Source organism: Vanacampus margaritifer, chromosome 19 (assembly GCF_051991255.1).
Source record: "Vanacampus margaritifer isolate UIUO_Vmar chromosome 19, RoL_Vmar_1.0, whole genome shotgun sequence".
NCBI classification, from domain to species: Eukaryota; Metazoa; Chordata; class Actinopteri; order Syngnathiformes; family Syngnathidae; genus Vanacampus; species Vanacampus margaritifer.
In genome coordinates, this window is record NC_135450.1 from 12,841,387 (window position 1) to 12,861,406 (window position 20,020).

Genomic DNA, 20,020 nt, shown 5'->3' on the forward strand with positions numbered 1-20,020 from the left:
TAGTAGACTTTACATAAGAAGACTTCAGTTTATCCAATCTATCTTTGCGCTCTGTTATGTGAAAACGTTTTGCTAGCTTTAGCGCTACTAGCTTGTTTGTTTCAAGGCATAATTTGTACTGTTTTGTAGGCTAAGTGAATTTGTTGACTTCTGGCTATATCTGCGTGTTTACAGCTTTTAATTTGTATTTTCTGCAGTAGCTTAAATTACATTAGGACTGTGCGAGGAGCCTTTAAAACAAAAAAATGCAGATCTGAAGCCACTCAAGAGAAGAGAGGACTGATTTCACTTTATTGGATTTTGGTGACAGTGATAAAAGGGGGCATTCATTTTTTTTTTTTTTTTTTTATGGCGTTAAGCTGCAAGAAAATGAAGTGGATGTTCCTCGGAGAGCATTATCGCAATGTTTCTTCTTGAGAAAGTGTCACATTAAAACGCCAGAAGGTTGAATGGTGTCGTGTGGGCATACGTCGTCGTGCTCGGGAAAACGGCACGCTGGTGAGCAGCAGTTTGCCGTGTCGTCCAACGAGAACAGGTAATGGATGAAGTTGACAGGAGAATAATGTTGCTCTCTTTGAAAAAATGTAAAAAAAAATAAATAAGTAGATAAATAAAAATTGTCGGGCTCTTTAAAAGAAGCCAAATTCATGCTTTTTGTATTTTTTTGCATTATTATTCACTCTACAAGCTTTTACAGTTGCACGAGTCTATATTCTTCATTTCCTAAAAAGAAGAAAAACTATTTCCTTAAAAAAAAAAAAAAAAATGAGTAAAACTGTTGATGTTCCCTTGTAAATGCCATTTACTCTACTCGGTTCCATCATTATGTCCGGTTCCCCAAGGGCAACAATAACTGCCATGCGTGGCTCACAATGAAAACAAGTTTGACTCCACTGTTGTACCGTGTCAAAATAAAATACAGTGAAACCTCAAAGGTCAGAAACAATCCATTCCGCAACACTGCCGACCTCTCATTTTCAAATACATTTTTTCCTCCAAGGAAACAAAAGAAGCAGTCACTATCACAAAATCTTTAAAAAAATAAAAAAAAACTATACAGGCAATGATTCAAAAGAGACAAGCAATTTTTTTTCCACACAATTTGAAATATTACCTAGACAAATTACAACACACTTAGCATCCTCTTGTCACACTCGAGTTTAAGTTGCTCTGTTTTAGTGGGCAGTTCTGTCTGATGCAAATGCAGAGTACATCTTGTGATTTTTTAAAAAAAATTTTAGTTCTTAATTTTCAGTTACACATAATTAAAATGTGGTAAATTGATTTTCCTCCTTTTCCTTGAATATAATCAAATGCCAAGAAAATGTTCACTCTGCAAGGTTCTTTTAGTTAACAAAATGACTGCGATGAAAATTGAAAAATAAACAAAAAAAAAGGAAAGCAAACGCTTTAAAAACAACAACATGAAACTACATATTCCATTTGCAAAACTAACTATAATTAATTATAGTGCAATTGTCCTTTGTTTTTTTTTTGTGTGTTTTTTTACCTGTATTTTATTTGTGGATGGACACACAATTAAAAAAAATAAAAATCTTAAGTTAATACTAAACTAACAACATGTTTAAAAAAAAAAAAAAAAAGTAAAACTAACAAAATTAAAAAGAAAAAAACCCTCAAAATATAAACTAACTATATGAAAATTCCTATAATAACCCTGATCCAGACTGCATATTCTTGAAGCCACCACTGGCTAATTTGCACTTTACAAAAAATTTGCGACTTTCTAAAGTTGGCAAATTTGCGAGTTTGTAAAGTGGCAAATTAGCGATTTTTTTTTTCTCAGAATATTGCCCCCGCCCTCTATAAAATATATATTTATACGTGGCCTTAATACGCCGTCATATTATTCCATCTAAACCCATCCACGGTGGACCTTGACTGCAGAAAAAAAAAAAAACCTGTGAGAGTTGTAGCGATGTTGAAACATGCAAGTGGAGCTCTTGAGGCCACACCATGAAAAATAAATGTTGTCCGTCCTCTTGGCCACCATGTGCACGAGGGCAATCTGAGATTTATGGATGCACGTCACGCCTGTTTAGCCCACTTTCCTTCTCTTGATGTTTGATTAGGAAAGGAACATTTAGCACTCAACTAGGAAATCCAAATGTTTTGTTGCTCCTCTTTAACAACTCTCAAATGACTACTGGATCATTCTCAATTAAAATATTCGTGGAAAAACGATGACTCCAAAGTTGCACAAAAATCCGTCGTTTATATTTTTCGCGTATCCACATGAGCTTCGTTCAAACTATCAAAAGCTAACGCCATTAGTGGGGGAGAAAAGATGTACAAAAGGACGACGTGACGCGTCCACCAGAATACAAATCGTAAAAATGCAGGTTTTCAACTGCAGTCAATAACAAAGACACAAAAAATAAGCCATGCCTCTTTTTTGTTGTTATTTCTTTTAAGAAGACGGTTGCTTGCTTTTGGATCAATATCACCACCAAAGCACTCAAAAGAGCCGAAAACGGCACCTGACGACATTTTAGCGTGTTTAGATTGTCATTGTTTCCTGTGTGGGGAAAAACTAACATTTAAAGCAAATGAGCTGTGACCCAAAAAAATAATCTATTTCTGCCATTATTTTTATTTTATTTTTTTTAAATAGTTGAAAGCTACACATTCAAGTCATCAGACATGCCCGCAGCCAGAATAAATGCTACGGCAATAAAAATGTGTAGTGAAATTGCAAAACGAATCACAAATAGGGACATAAGCATCACAATTTGCAATGGGTGTAAAATGATGATTTTATTGGATAAGGCAACGGGACGAGGTTTCACGTTTTGTTCTCTTACGTTGTGCAGGGACGTCGACATCAAATTGAGAGCTGCTCCATAAGATGGCTGCCATATGTAAGGTGTAGCATCTGCGCTCAAGGTCAGGTTATACAGCTCGGCCCGAATATAAAAAGCGTCCTCCCGTTCGGTGGAAGTGGTTGTCATTCATGGCAACAATTTTCCCTGTTTGTTATTAGAGCCATTAGAGATAATAGAATGGCTAAAAAAATGGGCCGAGACAACAATGGCTGCCGACATCCTGTTTTGTAAAATGACTCCTCGTCTGCATTTTAATGATTCTCATATCAAAGCAGAATTGAGGATGGCTGCGGTTTTTGTTTTTTTTTTCCCCACCCTGGCTAACCAAAAAATGACCTGAGCTGGCCTCAAAGGTTTTAAACGTTATTACCAAATCATAAAAACCTGTTGTGTGATCCTAAGCTGCGGGCGACTTCTTACTCGGACTGAATATTGAATATGTGACAAAAGCGCTCCATTTAAATCCATGCCGTAATAATGTGAGATCCCCAAAGTCTTGCTAATGTGGTCCTCAATACTCTCAGCTCAATATTTGGCCAGCGGGAGAATGTGGATTTATTTTCATTGTATTTCTTTATTTTGTTTTAACTGCAAAGAACAGCAGCTCTGCTAAAGTTGTGCACATTGCTATTGCTATAAAAAAAAAAAAAAAACTTAACTATAAAATTTTGACATTGATTTTAAATTGTGGTTTAATAGAATTATTATTATTATTTTATTTTGTATTTATTTATCTATTTTAATTCTTGAAACAGACCTGGACGAAAATGATGATACCACTAGAAACGTTGGGAAATAATTAAACAATAGGGGCATGTTCAACCAAGGTGTGCCCTCTAATTAGCATCTTCATCATCATCTTCAAACTTGTAATTAGCGTCACTAGTCAGGTTTCCGTCCAATTCTTTTGAAATTTTTAAGCAAATTTACTGAAACTGCGCATGTGACATGTGCGCGTTTCCATCTGTTCTTCTTTTGCGAATATTGAGAGGGGGCTCCGCCGCTGTAGGTGGCGCTATATACACCATAGAGATGTGATCCACCAGTAATTTAAAAGAAGAAGAAGAACAGGAAGCGACTGTCCCGTGCGATGACGTCGTGTGAGTTTTCTTTTGTAATTCTTTATAAAAACCGTAGCGTTTCTTTGCTGTTTTCTATCTAAAATTCCATTTATATTCACTTCTTCAATTCATTCCAAAAAGATTCCTGTTTCGTCGTCCCCCCAAATGTACCTTACTTTGGGACTACAAATGTACGTGTGACGTAATATTCGGTCAAAACGTGCGACATGTATCCGGTCTTGCAAAACCTGTTTCCATAGCCAGAATTCACTTCTTTTTTTTTTCGAATTTTGGGCTCTTTTTCGAATTTCATTTGCATTCATTTTTGCCTCGGGGCCATTAAAAGCGAATGCTGAATTGCAAGTAGGCAAAATGGCAAACCCGAGTGAGCGTTGCTACCGTATGACTTATTTTCTAATGTCACTCATCGGTCCACTTGGCTCAAAGCGGCACTATTGTCACCGCAGAGTTTTTTTCCTTTTTTTTTGGGGTAGAGGTTCACGTTGTTCTGCTCCACAGGGATGCGTTTGATTTCTGTCTGGCCGGCCTTTCCGCGGCTTCCAGACACACTAATGACACGGCCTGGAGTCATTGGCGGGCTCTTTGATACACGGCGGTGAGCTGGGAAACGCTGGGCTTCATTTCGCCGTCAGCGTTTTTACTCTTTGGATGCTGCTGAGAGTTTTTCTTTCTTTCTTTTTTTTTTTTTTAAAAGACCTGTTTTTATTGATTGCAGCAGTCTGGAAAATGAACAGAAAACGAATGATGAGCAAGTGAAAATTTTACAGTTTAAGGGATATTATATACTCCACACAAACAAAACAAAAAAAAACAATTTTCTTCTAAACGGGTAAAGTTATTTTGAAGCAATTCAGTATTTTGTAACCTGCATGACTTTCTGTTTGGCTAATTGACATCTAGCGCTTGACTTTGTAGTACTAGCAGAGCGCAAATGTCAACTAGTCCACAGTTTTGCATCACAAGTAACATGCCTTAGTCATTTTACTAGTGCACTCAATTCTTACTAGTGAGGACAAAAAGCAAATACTAGCATATGGACAAATCAGTGCACTTGTAGGATCTCAAATGGTACAAATGAAAAAATGTTTTTGCATAGACCTACATTTATATGTGAGAGAGAGAGAGAGGGGAAAAAAATATTGGGCCTAGTATGGTGCCCTCAGCAGTGTTATACATATATATATATATTTATATATATATATATATATATATATATATATATATATATGTGTGTGTGTATATATATATATATATATATATGTGTGTGTGTGTGTATATGTGTATTTATGTGTGTGTGTGTGTATATGTGTGTGTATATATATATGTGTGTGTGTGTGTATATATTTATATATATATATATGTGTGTGTGTGTGTATATATTTATTTATATATATATATATATATATATGTATGTGTGTATATATTTATTTATATATATATATATATATGTATATATTTATTTATATATATATATATATATATATATATATGTATATATTTATTTATATATATATATATGTATATATTTATTTATATATATATGTGTATATATTTATTTATATATATATATATATACACACATACAAAAATGCTTCATTTTTGTATAGTTATTAGTTTTAGTATTAGTTTTTTTTATTTTTAGGTGTGGTGTATTTGTCCGAGTGCAAGATTAATAAAAAGTCTTAAGTATTGTGTAAGAAAGTAAACTAAACTACAGTTCTTTGTCATTCTTCATTCAATTTTAGTTTTAAAGTGGAAGTCAACCGTCAACATTTCTTGACACTAATATGTTATATGTGACCTCACTAGTTTAAACATGACATTTTGATTAATATTACATTTGTGGAATATGTGGAGTTACGAAGCAAAATCCAGCCGTTTTTATCCATCTCAGGGGGCAGCCATTTTGCCACTTGCTGTCGACTGAAGATGACATCACAGTTGCTCAGTCAACGACCAATCACAGCTCATCTGTTTTCTGAAGCTGAACTGTGATTGGTTGTTACCTGAGCAACATTGATGTCATCTTCAGTCGACAGCAAGTGGCAAAATGGCCGCCCCCCTGAGATGGATAAAAACGGCTGGACTTTGCTTTATAACTCATATTCCACAAATGTAATATTAACCAGAATGCCATATTTAAATCAGAGGGAGGCTGCATAGAACATATATTAACCCCCCCCCCCCCTCCACCCAAAAAAAAAGTGTTGACTTCCCCTTTCTCTACAATGACCTTGACCTTGAGCTTCTAGACAGAGATGTCCTCCATGAGACGTGATCAGACGCGAGATGAGTGCATTAGGCTTTGTTATGTCAAGAACCTCCGAGCGAGCAACACCTTTTAAGTGGACCGGGACTTTGACTGTCGTTTCAAGACAGATGGTCATTAACCTAAATCACCTCCGCTATTCGGTGTTGTCTATTGCGAATCACTCACGGCACACTTAATGTGTTACCAAATAGCTTTCCCCAAAAAAATGTGTCTAAAATATGGTCTGGCCTCAGGTTATACTTTTGGACAATTCTGGCTCAAAGGCTTGAGCTGTAATCGGCTAAAATGCGAATAAGTGGAGAACGTTGCACCACAGCTGGTGTTCAGAACGTTTTTTTTTTTTCTGAAAATCCAAAAGTAGGAAAGCAAGTTGATGTGAGAGGGAGTGTGTAATTGATGTACAAGGACGAGGGAAAAGCAAATAACACGCTTTTTTTTATTTTTTTGAGGCAAGAAGGGCAAATCGTTTAAGCTGCATGGGGTCTTTTTGCTTCTGAATGTTCTTTTTAATTCATTTTTTCCCTCCACCATGTTCGTACCTACTTCATATATTTTGGCACTCTGAGTCCACTACTGTTGTTGTTCAAGGACATTTTCATTGTCACTGTTGTTTGCATCCTGGATTTAGAAGGTAAAAAGAAAGACATCATCAAAAATGTCTTGGGCAAAATACTGCTAAAAGCAACAGAATAGCTTAACATTTTGCTTAATTTCTCAATGAATAATTCATGAATCTTTGTAATAAAGCTGACCTTTATTTTGCCTGACGCATATGCCAAAAGTTGATGCTTGGCTGAAATCCATACTACTTTTATGTCCCATGCCTGCTCAGCGTTTAACTCATTCACTGCCATTGATAAGATAAGCTATAGATGTCCAAAATTAATTTTAACTATTTCTATTAGTTTAACATTTTTTCCCACTTTTTTTAACAAGTGTATAAAAACCTATAATTTTTTTTATTGTACATTTGGAACAGGTATAAAATATGTGATTAATTGTGAGTTAACTAGTGAAGTCATGCGATTAATTATGATTGCAAATTTTAATCGCCTGACGCCCCCAATTTTTTATGTTTTTTTTTTCATTCATTCATTGCCATTGACGACTATAAACGTAAAAAATTCAGTTAAACTATTTCTATTAGTTTAACATTTTTTCCCACTTTTTTTAACAAGTGTATAAAAACCTATAATTTTTTTTATTGTACATTTGGAACAGGTATAAAATATGTGATTAATTGTGAGTTAACTAGTGAAGTCATGCAATTAATTATGATTGCAAATTTTAATCGCCTGACGCCCCCAATTTTTTATGTTTTTTTTTTCATTCATTCATTGCCATTGACGACTATAAACGTAAAAAATTCAGTTAAACTATTTCTATTAGTTTAACATTTTTTCCCACTTTTTTTAACAAGTGTATAAAAACCTATAATTTTTTTTATTGTACATTTGGAACAGGTATAAAATATGTGATTAATTGTGAGTTAACTAGTGAAGTCATGCAATTAATTATGATTGCAAATTTTAATCGCCTGACGCCCCCAATTTTTTATGTTTTTTTTTTCATTCATTCATTGCCATTGACGACTATAAACGTAAAAAATTCAGTTAAACTATTTCTATTAGTTTAACTGATTTTTTTCACTTTTGTTAACAAGAGTATGAAAACCGAGAATTTTTTATTGTACATTTAGAACAGATATAAAATTTGTGATTTATTGGGAGTTAACTTGTGAAGTCATGCAATTAATTATGATTGCAAATTTTAATCGCCTGACGCCCCCAATTTTTTATGTTTTTTTTTTCATTCATTCATTGCCATTGACGACTATAAACGTAAAAAATTCAGTTAAACTATTTCTATTAGTTTAACTTATTTTTTTCACTTTTGTTAACAAGAGTATGAAAACCTAGAATTTTTTTATTGTACATTTAGAACAGATATAAAATTTGTGATTTTTTGGGAGTTAACTTGTGAAGTCATGCAATTAATTATGATTGCAAATTTTAATCGCCTGACGCCCCCAATTTTTTATGTTTTTTTTTTCATTCATTCATTGCCATTGACGACTATAAACGTAAAAAATTCAGTTAAACTATTTCTATTAGTTTAACTTATTTTTTTCACTTTTGTTAATAAGAGTATGAAAACCTAGAATTTTTTTATTGTACATTTAGAACAGATATAAAATTTGTGATTTATCGGGAGTTAACTTGTGAAGTCATGCGATTAATTAAATTAAAAAAATTAATTGACTCTTGCCCCTAATTTTTAATAATCTTTTTTTTTTTTTTTTTTTAATGACTGTATGGCAGTGAATGAGTGAAATGTGAATTTAAAGTTTCCGTTGAACATACTGTGTTCACATTGTCATCATTTGTAGTTTACTGGTTGAATTAAGGATTTGCATATTCATTGTTTCTCCAGGCTAATATGAATCACTCTCTATTGAAATTGTCAAAACAAAAGTACCTTTTTCTTTCAGCTGTAATGACGCTGCCCCGAAGAAGTCGGACCTTATATTTCCTGATGCCGTAACACCCCCCCCCCCCCCCCCCACTCTTTGTTTTCCATTTAGTGTGCACAAATAAGCACCTTTCAACATGCCACCTTGTCACTCCTGTCACATCTTCTCCTCCTCTTCCTCAGCCATCAAAAGTTAGCCACAGTTTCCATGCATACATTAAGGCGATGAGGGGGAGGTGACAGCCTTTCTGCCTTTTTCCAGCTTTTCGATCACCTACAAGCCACAGAAATACAACAACAACCTCAACGTTACCCCAAAAAGTATCTTCCTCCTTTTGTTATTTACCAACCTAGCAACACGACTAGCTTCTTTCCTTCCAACTGACCCACCTTCTGTCCTACTTTTCTTCCTAAAGGTACTTTATTCAGTCACATGAACATTGCACAGTGAGAAGTGGGAAGCAACTGGGGCCAAATTCTGATCTTGTCTAAGTAGTGTAGTCAAAGAAGCTAACAGGAAATTAATCATGCGTATTTTTAGGGAGGAAACTGGAGCACCCAGGACAAAGATGTACATGGAGAAAACATGCTAACTCGACACAAAAGAGGAAGCTATTTTCAGAGTTAAATGCAAGCGATTTTCCTAGCTCGGGGGTCTGCAACCTTGCGGCTCTGGAGCCACATGTGGCTCTTTAGTCCCCTCTCCTGTGGCTCCCTGTTTTTATTATTATTATATATTATTATTTTTTATTATTATTAAATTTGTTATTATTATTATTTAAATAATGTTTTATTGTTATAATTTTTTGGGATAAAATATTCTTTAAATGAATTAATGATTTTGATTGAAAAAAATGAATAATTAAATATTCAAAAAAAGTCCACATTTTTAAGTTGTCAGGAAGAGATGACAGGTACATTTTAAAAAGTTTTTAAAATGACCATAAAATGTCCATGAAATTGCCCTAAATGAGAATTTAATAAAAATGGCAGAAAAGAAAATGGATCATAAAGTATAAAATGTCCAAAAACAAAAGAAAGAGAGAAAACTACCATAAAATGCCCAAAATGTCAGAAAATTGATAACTAAAAAGGTAGAAAAAAATTGCCCAAAAAATAAGCATGAAATGTCCAAAAAATGAACAAGAGAGACAGAAAATGACCATAATGTGTCCATAAAGTATAAAGTATAAAATATCCAAAAACAAAAGAAAGACAGAAAACTACCATAAAATGTGCACAAAATTGCCCAAAATGTCAGAAAATTGATAGCTAAAAAGGTAGAAAAAAATTGCCCAAAAAATAAGCATAAAATGTCCAAAAAATGAACAAGAGAGACAGAAAATGACCATAATGTGTCCATAAAGTATAAAGTATAAAATGTCCAAAAACAAAAGAAAGACAGAAAACTACCATAAAATGTGCACAAAATTGCCCAAAATGTCAGAAAATTGACAGCTAAAAAGGTAGAAATAAATTGCCCAAAAATAAGCATAAAATGTCCAAATAAGAAAGGAGGCAGAAAATAACCATATGTCCATAAAATTGCTAAAAATGTCAGAAAAAAAGTTAGAAAAAAATTACCCAAAAATAACCATAAAATGTCCCAAAAAAGATGGAGACAGAAAATGACCATAATGTGTTCATAAAATTGCAAAAAATGTCAGAAAATTTATAGCAAAAAAAGGCAGAAAAAAAAATTGCCATAAATTGTCCAAAAAAGAAAGGAGGCAGAAAATGACAAAAATTTCAAAAAAAAAAAATCAGAAAATTTATAGCAAAAAAGGCAGGAAAAATGTTTTTTTTTTTAATTGCTATAAAATGTCCCAAAAAATAAAAGAAGAGAGGCAAAAAATGACCATAAGTCCATAAAATTGCCAAAAATGTCAAGATAAGGCAGAAAAGTCTATAAAAATGTATGAAAAAATTTAGTCTGAAAAATGACTCTACCTACCTGCCAATCGAGGTCTTTCCAAATCCTCGACATTGACTCATTGTGCCAAGTTTTCCCTTTGTTCACTTAAGTCTAGCAAGCAAATGAGATCCTTGAACCGGGGTTGTTTGTTATTCATCAAGTAGTAATGAAGCATTTTCTTGCACTTGCCCTTTCATAGGTGCAGTGGGAGCTGCGGTAATTACAAACATTTGTGGACTTTTAAGCGCACAAATTAAAAGAGGAATGTCAGCTTTGTTAACAACTATTGGTCTGAATAATAGCTTTGATTAAACCCGATCACAACATCACCGTTCCAACCACTTTTTTTTTTTTTTTTTTTAGATGATCTACATCTGAATGTTAATTACAAAAAAACAAATTTGCCAAACTGACAGATTGTGGCTACCAAGTTTTTTGGCTTCATCTGTGACCGCAAAATGTCACCTTGTGGGTTGTTCACTCAGAAGCCATCTGATGTTATAAAAGTGAAATATCGAAGGAAGCGCACAGTTATCAACTTTAGAGAGAATTTTAAACGCTCGAGGTTTAGCGACGTGAATGACAATTAGTTGCATCAGAGCTTTTAAAGATAAGCTGGCGTGTTCAACCTGGACTCGGGTCTGCAGACGCTGACATTAGTATGCACTTTGCATCCTGACGTCCCGACGTAATTGACAAAAGACGCAACATCCACATTCAACTTTTTTTTTTTTTTTTTTTGATGAGATGCAGAGGAGGAAGAGACTTTAATTACTGTTCAGCGGGGATTCGGGGCGCCGCGGCAACAACAGTCGCAGTCAAATGATTAAAAAAGAAAAAATGAATGAGAATCGAGAAAATACATTTTGGGCTTAAAACTCATGCAGGTTTTGCAACGCAAAGCTGATGCAGAAGAATTTTTTTGTGAATAATTTAGTCATTACAGACATATAAGAAATCTACAGTGCACATAAAATGGACTGACTATAGAGTGTGATAATGGGCCTGTCTGTCTTTATTTCGAGCCATCCAAATGTGTGAATGTACAAGAACAGTGTGTGAATGTTCTAGTATGTGACGCATTGGACAAAATGCACAAGTCTTGTCTATCATTTTCTGCATCGGCGGAAAATCCTGCTCACTATATAGGCGTGTCAGGCAATAAAAAAAAACCTAATGATCGTAATTCATCGCACAACTTTAATAGTTAACTCACGATTAATCGCAATTTTTTATCTGTTCTAATAAATTCTACAATAAAAAAATATTTTTTTTCCAAAGTTTTCATACTCTTAGCATAAAAGTGGGAACAAAATGTTATACTAATAGAAATATGGCTGCATCTTTTTGTCATTGATACAGTGATTTCATAATTCATAAAATTGAGTTTTAAAGAGATGAAATAAACTGAAAATTAACGCACTAATTTTGACGCCTCTAAAAAGTGTGTGTATACTGTATGTACATATATATATATATATATATATATATATATATTAGTGGTGTTAAAATAATCGCTTCGCCAACCTATATATATATATATATATATATATATATATATATATATATATATATAAATACCAACTTTTGATGGAAATATTCAACAAAATGTCTTCATTAGGGTTCACACTTTCTAAGCATGGAAGAATGTTCTATTCATGGAACATTAAGCCTTCAAATTTGATTTGTTTGTTAAATACAGTTTATAAGCCTGAAGTGCATTTTCATACAAATCCTACAGTGTAAATGTGCAAGTTTATTGATTATTATTTTCTAAATTTGAGTTTTTAACTCTTTGACTGCCAGACGTTTTCAGAAAAGGGATGCCGTGGGTGCCAGTTGATTTAAACATTTTGACTGATCTTTCAAGGTCCACAGAAAATTATGTGTTTGGACTATGGAAACACACATACTACCAAATGAAAGATTGGACTCTCATCGTTCATCAGGAAAAAAAAGTTTGTTTCTACCTTATTCCGTTTTTCAGTAATCAACAATAGAAAATGGTTAGTTTCACCTCTGTTTTGAAACAAACGTCTTTTAACGTCTTTGGCACTCCTCCATAGGATTTTACTCAACGTTATTTAACGTTTTTGGCAGTCAAAGAGTTAAAAAAAATCACAATAATTGACTTATAGATTCGTATCGGTATCGAATCGTGAATAGGCAATTCGCACCCCTAATATATATATATATATATATGTATATGTATATGTATATATATGTAAATGTATATATATGTATATATATGTAAATGTATATATATGTATATATATGTATATGTATATATATGTATATGTATATATGTATATATGTATATATGTATATATATATATATATATATATATATATATATATATATGTATATATATATATATATATATATATATGTATATATATATATATATATATATATATGTATATATATATATGTATATATATATATATATATATATATGTATATATATATATATATATATATATATATATATATATGTATATATATATATATATGAGAGAGAGAGATGTATATCAAAAAAACAATCATTTTCCCACAAGTATCATTTTAACGAGACTCACACAGACCGACAATTTGGATTTAATAAGCAGTGGGTTTGTTTATGAGGGTCTCCTGACCGTGAAGCTTTGGGGATGCGATCCGATCCCCGTGACCGCGCGCGCGCCGAGGAGTCCGGCTATTAGGCAGGATACCGCAGCAACAGTCTCGCACCCCGCGTTCCAAGTGGATGTCGTTGCCATGACGCCAGAGCTTCGTAACCGCTCGGTGGAGCAGATGTTAACTGCTTTCCACACCTTTTTTTTTTTTTTTCTTTTTGAACGCCACGTCCTCACCTTGGTCGTCATCATGCCGGCACCGCCTGCCGAGTCATCAGCGTTTGCCCGATGTGGAATTTTCGCGTGTCGTGGAGACGAGAGATCTCCCTGGGATAAATTGTCTGGGAACATCTCGTTATGATTGGCCTTCTTCTTCGTTCCCTGTTGTCGAGTCCTTCCCGGCGTTCTTCTGCTTTTGTTTGCGCTCAACCTTGGCGGTGTCATGTAGATGCCTGGTGGTTGTCATGCCAACGGCATATCTAAGGCCGCCGTTGCCAATTCAGCGGAGAGGGTTGCGATGGTTGCACTTGACAGACGGACGGGCAGGTACGCGCAGCCGGTCGGTCCGCGCGTTGTCGTTTGGCAGGAATTTGCGGCGACAGATTGGGAAGAGATGTCGCAACGCCGCTCAAATTATGTCTTGACATCGAGAGCTGGCAAACAAAGCGGAGCCATTTGTGCCATTTAGGCCGGTGGCGCATTACGAATGCGGGATGACACAATTTAGCGCTGCTAATAAAGTCAAATTACTGAGTGTATTAGAAGAAGGGCATTTTTTTTTTCACGTTGCTACGACGTTTTGCAACTTTTCCAACCCTACTTGTGACTTTTATTTAAGCAAACCACAGCAAACCTAGAAAACTTTTTGTCATGTTATTAAACTATGAGACTTTCTCCAGAACAGATGTTCGCCCCTTCATGTCCCAGGCTGCAAATTAACGGCGCAAAGCCACCACTGGCTAATTTACTACATCCCCACCACCTCATAAAGCGAGCGCCCATAAACATTTGACTGTATGCCACCAACATTTCATCATTCATGTGGGGGGGGGGGGGGGGGGGGCGTTTGTTATGCAAATTAGCCCCACTATTACGTAACAGTTCCTCAGGCAGATTAAGTCATTTGCTCCCAAATACGTTCTATTTTAAATATTACCAGTGTCCCAAAGACGTGTTTATATGTTTTTTTTATGTTTTTTTATGTTTTAATGCTAGCGCATACAGAAGGCTTTGATGCAGCCTCTGAACTGAAGAGAACGGTCGAAGCAATGGTAGTATAAGAGTATAAGAGATCAACCGGGGCCATGTTGCAAAAAGCTCCTTTCCCCACGGTTTTAAACAGATATGTGAATAATGAGGACACTTAGCTATATTCTAATGCTAATTGCAACAGGTAGAAATATACTTTTTTTTCCCCCCCGGTAAAAGAAGAGACTCTAATCTTTCTTTTGGTAGGTTCCATGTTTTTACAGCAATAGAACACAATATTCTGTGGGCCTTGAAAAATCTGTCAAAATCCAGTAAAATAGCTGGGAGCGAAGGGGGTTGCTTCAGGTGTTTGCTGTGAGTGAATGAATATCTGAATATCTGTGTTTTATATAGCTGTCAAGCGATTACATTTTTTATTCAGATTAATCACATCTTAGAATTTTAATTAATCACAATTAATCGCTTAATTATAAAGGCTTTTTTATCATAGTTTTTTGCCTGACAAATTTAAAGAGCACCTGTTGTGTGTTATTTTTTTTTCAACATTTAATGTTATGAAGACGTCCACTGCACACGCTCCTCCCTCCTCTTTTTCAAATCAGTTAATTAGTTTTATGATTTAAAATAGAAAAAATGACCCCAATAGTTTGACATGAACAAATATTCTGAATGTCATACGCAAACATTTATTAAATGCATGTACTTTTATTGCTCAAACACAACCTGTGCTACCTTAATTTGCGTTAATACATGATTAATGCGATTTTTTAAATTTTTTTTGTGCCCCAACAAAAGACCAAGCAGACGTGTTAGGAAAAATAACCAAGCAATTCTTGTGATCTGCTTTGCCGCAGCAACTCGTTAAATACACCAATCAGGAAAGATTTGTGTTTCAAGCACAATTTACAACCTTGTCGCCTGAAGATGAAGTACAAGAAGGCGCACATAAAAATCACATCAGACACTCGGAAAAAGTACTATACTTTTCCTGGTATGTCCCTTACACCCGAGGGCTTGTTTCTCAAATAAAAAGGCAGCTGATGATACAATTTTATGGCATCTTATAACGGTCGACAATAACATTTTGTCTCCCTCGCTGCTATTGTGAGAGTTGTGACTTAATGAAATTCCAGCCCAGATGGAACGCCCGTCCGTCCTTTTGCACTTGCCCGCCTCGCCGCAAGGTCGGCCATCCTGGTCTCGCACCTCAGACCCGGGACATCCGCGACATCTGCCCCCCTCCCAGCCGGGGGTTCCTTCTTCCCCCACCTCTCACCCGCAGAAGTAGTAACATGCATTTAAAAAATAATAATAATCATGAAAAGACATATTTGTTAAAAATAACATTTACCTCTCTCACACAAATAATTTGCACATTCACCAAAAAAAGAGATCTCACACATACTAAAAAAAAAAGTCTCATATTCAGAAAAAAACTCAAACACAACAAAACCAAGCCTCACATTTAACCAAAAAAACTTTCATAGTCATGAGAAAACTCTCACACATACCGACCAAGGCTTATATATAGAAGATGGGAAAAAACTCAAAACCCTCAAACTTATTATTTAAAAAAAAAAAAACAACAACAAACTCTGTCAGGACCAAAAAAGTTACTCGCCAACAAAACAAAAAGCATTTCACACAAGAGAAACCTCACACTCACCAAATAAAAAACTCTCAGCCTGACAAAAAAAACCTCTTACTTCTTCAAAGCTGGTACCAAAAAAACTCACACATCAAGAAATCTCACACGGACCTATAACCCCACTCACCTAAAAGTACCTCTCACATTCACCAAAACCGCAAAATTAACCCCAAAAATCTCTCACATCAAGAAATCTCACACAGACCTATAACCTCACTCACCTAAAAGTACCTCTCACATTCACCAAAACCGTAAAACTAACAAAAAACTCTCACGTCAAGAAATCTCACACAGACCTATAACCTCACTCGCCTAAAAGTACCTCTCACATTCACCAAAACCATAAAATTAACAACAAAAACTCTCACATCACAAAAAACTCACACGCCCGTCGGATGAACTAACATACACACGACAAAATCAACACCCACACTTAGCAAAAAAATCTCTCTCGCTTCAAAAATGTCAGTCACCCAAAAAACTCTCACGTCAAGAAATCTCACACAGACCTATAACCTCACTCACCTAATAGTACCTCTCACATTCACCAAAACCGTAAAACTAACAAAAAACTCTCACATCAAGAAATCTCACACACCCGTCGGATGAACTAACATACACACGACAAAATCAACACCCACACTTAGCAAAAAAATCTCTCTCGCTTCAAAAATGTCAGTCACCAAAAAAAATCTCATAACAAAATCATCTCACGCAGCAACAAAAACTAAATACCTCCCACATTTACCGGAAAAAAAACTCCCGCTACAAAAAAAACACCTTGTACCAAAAAAAACTCTCACACTAATGCAAAACCCTCTCACATTTACAAAAAACTCATGCGCAAAACTAGTCCTTACATTTACCACAAAAAAACTCATATACCCCAAAAATTTCCCTCACAAAAAAAATCTATTTCATATTTTAAAAAAATCACACACAAAAACTCCCCCCCCCCCCCCCCACACACACAAAAAACTCTAACTCAGCCCAAACAAATTCTCACACGCATAAAAAAAAGTTCTTATTTGCTAAATATGCTTATACTAAAAAAAAAAGAACTCTTCTGTGTGCGTGACCTTTTTTTTTTTGTCTATTAAGAGTCAAAAATTGTGTGTGTGAAAGGAAGCTCAAAAGTCACTTAACCTTTTCACACTTTTATCAGGCATGGAATCATATTTAGACTTTAAATCCTTTATTGAAATTGGCATCGCTCGCCTCACTTCCATGAAGCTGATGGACAAAGTTTAGGAAAGAACAAACGACACGTACAGTACTTTCCATCAGCACGGTACCTTAGTGGTTGGCGCATCCGCCTCACAGTTCTGGGTTCAAACGTCGGCTGTGGCCTTCCTGTGGTAAGCTTAGCACGTTTTTTTGTTTGAGTGGAGATTGCATCATAAACACGTTTTCTCCAGCACATTCCCAAAATGTCATACAATATATTTTAAAAAATGTCAGCAATAAAGTTTATCAGTCCTGCAAGATGGACCACTGACTTAAAAAGCCGCCGTTAATGCAAACTGGCACACGAATGGCGAAAAACCTTGACGCAAGTTACTAAAGCCATTCAACTCAGTCACAATGTTGCCGTGGACTGAAGCGACGAGGCGCTCTCGGAGGAGCGGGGCGCGTATAGGATATGGAAATGGACGTGGTCGACTTCTCGGGAAAAGTAGACGGTGGAAAACAAGCACGGATGAGGAGGCCGGGAGATTACTTGCGCGCCGAGTTGGCAGCCGACGTTCCTTTGAGTTGTTTTTTTCCTCTGGGTTCAAGTAGACTGGCGTTGACCCAGAAGGACCTTTGATGGGCAGCATTTAAATTGGTTGCCAGAATGCATTTCCTCAGAACTAAAGAAGCTGCTGCATTGTGCTCTGGAAGATTTTTTTTTTTTTTTAATGCAGGATGGCTTCTCACTTGGCAACTCGAAAGACAAATGCGGAGGTTAAACATGAATAAATGCTAAGCACTTCCTGGTTCAGGATGAAGTGATTGCACAGAAAAGGGAGACTTAACTAACAAAATAATAATAATAAATGACAAAAGACCCCAAGCCCGTATTTATTTATCGTTAGCATTACCATCTGGGTGGATGGGCGTCGTCCCCCAAATTTTTTACACAAAATCAGTTCTTTGGATTCCTGTCATCCAGTAAATTTGTTTCCATGCGAAACAAAGTTTAATAAAGCGTCAGGTCACATTTACTCTGAACATTTGTGTGTCTTTACAACAAGACTTTATCTCAAAGTTAGCAAAGTTAAATGTTTTGTTGTGTTTTCATTCGAGCATTGTTTGTTTGCATTTGTGGAAATTGAATGATGAAAATATGGCGTTAAATTGTCCTGCTTGCTGTATGCCGTTAGCTCGCTAACTGTATGCCATTAGCTCGCTAGCTGTATGCTGTTAGCTAGCTAGCTAGCTGTATGCCGTTAGCTAGCTAGCTAGCTGTATGCCGTTAGCGAGCTAACTGTATGCCGTTAGCTCGCTAACTGTATGCCGTTAGCGAGCTAGCTGTATGCCGTTAGCTAGCTAGCTGTATGCCGTTAGCTAGCTAGCTGTATGCCGTTAGCGAGCTAACTGTATGCCGTTAGCTCGCTAGCTGTATGCCGTTAGCTAGCTAGCTGTATGCCGTTAGCTAGCTAGCTGTATGCCGTTAGCGAGCTAACTGTACGCCGTTAGTGAGCTAACTGTATGCCGTTAGCTAGCTAACTGTATGCCGTTAGCTAGTGTTAGATATTATTAACATTTAAATTCTTTATTTTCATATATTAACCATTGTTATACATTATTAACATCTAAATTCTTTATATTAACCATGTTGAAAGGTTTTATAGACGTGTAAAGCAAGTAGTGTTGAACTCAGTATAATTTGACCTTAAGCTGGGACATTTTATTTGGTCTAGAAGTTCCTTCTCTGTGGGAAAACACATTTGGTCCTTGAGAACAGAATCTGCTTCGAACACGCACCCCTGACTCTGTTTTCGCCATCGCTCACGGAAAAGTACCAAGAGAGTATGTTTTGTCTACAAATGAAAGAGAGGCGGTCGGTTTTAACTATAAGAAGCCATTTTACACGCGGAAGAGACACATTCGGCACTCTGAAATTCCACCTGTTATGTGATGTTTGGAGACTGTCACGATGTCCAGAGATCTCTGTTAGATTAAAATCATTTTTGCAAAGGTGTTTTTTCTTACATTAAATCTGTCTTCAAGTTTTGGAACACGCAAAGAGGACAAATAATTATATTCCTCTTTCACTAGCTAACTGTATGCCGTTATCTAGCTAACTGTATGCCGTTAGCTAGCTAGCTGTATGCCGTTAGCGAGCTAGCTGTATGCCGTTAGCGAGCTAGCTGTATGCCATTAGCTAGCTAACTGTATGCCATTAGCTAGCTAACTGTATGCCGTTAGCTAGCTAACCGTATGCCGTTAGCAACGGCGGCCGTACATAATCGAATGACGCTGAAGATTTGTGTGAACGTATCCAAGCGGGAAGCGTCTGTCACCATGCGACAAACATTTGCTACTCGCGCACAGACGGCCTTTATTGGCAGTTAGGATCAAATTAAATCTCTCCATCACGGACGCTAATAGAAGTTCATCAATCGGAGTATGAACCCACAGCTGTTCCAATATGGACGCTTCACGCATTCAAGCTCAACGTCGTGCTCGTCCGCGATAAGCAGAGAATTATAAGTAATGCGGAAAATGAGATTTTTCATTAAGTACATGTGACCTATTTTCAGGCACAGTTAAGCCTGTTTCGAACAACATATGCTAATCTTCAGATCAGCCAAATACCAATAGGAATAAAGATGAATGTGATCCAAGACGGCGTGTGCCGATCCTATTTTTTCCCCGGAAGTCACAGTGTGCTTTGAAAAACCCCAAGGAAAGATGCAAAAAATGCACGATCACGATCGCGGGCCTCATTCGACGTTTAATGTGAAGCCGGAG